Consider the following 2183-nt stretch of genomic DNA (forward strand, 5'->3'; position numbering starts at 1 on the left):
AGAATCAAATTTAAGCTCCTGTGCTTTGCCTTCAAATCCCTACACAGTTATTGTCCCACTTACATTTCTGAATTGGTAAAAAAATACTCCCCCAGCCGCTCTCTCTGCTCCTTCAATGACCTACTAATAACTTCCTCACTCATAACCTCATCACACGCACGGATACAAGACTTCTCTAGAGCTGCTCCAACTCTCTGAAATGGTCTTCCTCGTCCTATTCGGCTTGCTCCTACTTTCTGCTCATTTAAAAGAGCGCTCAAAACCCATTTCAAACTTGCCTACCCGTCTTCTTCTGTCTTTTAAACCACCACTACTTCCCACCACTACATATTTCCCATCCTATTGTGTGTGAAATTCCCCCACCTACTAGATTGTAAGCTCTTCGGGGCAGGGTTCTCTCCTCCTGTATCACTGTCTGTATTAGTCTGTCATTTGCAATCCTTATTTAATGTACAGCGCTGCATAATATGTTGGCGCTATATAAATCCTGTTTATTAATAATAATAAAAAAAATAATAATAAGTGCGATTGCTAGGGTCTAACCGGTAATGCAGATAGATTGTCCCTGAACTCTGGAGACTTTGCCTGCATCTCTGCAATCCAGGATCACAGCATACACAGCCCAGTTGCAGGTTGGAGGATCTCCTTGCCACTGTCTCAAGGATCATCAGGACACCTTTGCTATCAATTCCTCCAGAGGCCCAGAGACTGTATACTCCAGTATATCTGTGCACAATTATCCTCTGGACTCTGCTATGTGCTTGATATGTGTACTCATTGATGTTTATTGATTGCAAATATTGTATTTACTGTTTTGATATAAAAGCTTACAAATTCTCCAACCTGTGTGTTTATTTAGCTGCAATAGTTAATGTTGTATGCTGGGTGTAGTGGTTCCTCAGGTGCTGTTTTATATTACTATCATTAATTATAGTTAATGTCCCAGGAAGGGAGCCCCTCTGCTAACAGAGACTCTGTCCTGGATGGAGGCATTGCCAACTTTATTAGTATCCTCACTGTTCCACATAGCGAAGGCCCGGGATCCTCTCTGTTATCTACAGGTTAGCGCCATAGCCTGGTTTGTGAGAATCATTTACATGACCCCTAACTATTGATGAATATTGATGAATATGAAGAGGTTAAGACTGTGAAGGTTCCAACTATTGATGAATGTGAGGAGGCAGAGGCTTCCCCTCACATGGACAGTGTAGGGGCTGTAGCTGTGCTGCCTCCAGCAATAATATTTCTGTGCACTTGTGTTATAGCTATGCTTTATGTTTAGGGTATTGCTCTATTGCCATCTTATGGTCTATGTTTTATTGCACTTATGCCTCATCCCTTTTTATGAGGTCACTTCCTTCTTTTTTCATTGTAAGATTCTTCATGAATGTTGCTAGTAACATGTGCTGAGCCTAGGAAAGGAATACTCTTTTTAACCTACAAATACCTGTACATCTGCAAATACATGTACATCTGCAATACGTAAATATCTGTGAAAACTTGTTCATCTGTACATGTAACAATAAAGACTCGTGGATTCAAGGTGCTTGGTAAGTTCAAGCTATCTGAGGAAGATTGTATCAGCTTTAAATATCTGTATTTTTTGGAGAGAAATACAGACATTTTTCTGGCCTTTTGGATAGATAGCAAGTGGGATTAGAATAAAATATCTTTATTTTTTGTAGAGAAATACAGAATTTTTTTCTGGCTTTTTTGATAGATAGCAAATGGGACCAGAGTAAAATATCTGTATTTTTTGAGAGAAATACAATTTTCTGGCTTTTTTGATAGATAGCAAGTGGTATCAGAAATAAATATCTGTATATTTTTCAGAGAAATACAGAAATTTTTCACACTGAAATAGGTATCACACTGAAATATTTTTTGGAATTTAGGACAGAAATGTATCTGCCTTTTCTGATAACTAGCAAGAAAAACTGCACAATCTGTATATTTCAAGATATATAGGAGGCTCCTAACCTGTCCCTTTCACAATTCACTTCTCTCCCTGCTTCTTTCCCTCACACAGAACACAAGATGGAGTGACTAACTCCTCCCTCCTTCCCTTTATATATGCCTTTGCTGAGATCTGTTCTGAGCAATTCCCGCTGGAAATAGTCACTACTCCCGCCCCCTGCATTTCGCCTCATTTGTTCGACGAGAACAGAACCTCATGGCGAATA

The sequence above is a fragment of the Pyxicephalus adspersus genome, chromosome 2 (genome assembly GCF_032062135.1).
Source record: "Pyxicephalus adspersus chromosome 2, UCB_Pads_2.0, whole genome shotgun sequence".
NCBI classification, from domain to species: domain Eukaryota; kingdom Metazoa; phylum Chordata; class Amphibia; order Anura; family Pyxicephalidae; genus Pyxicephalus; species Pyxicephalus adspersus.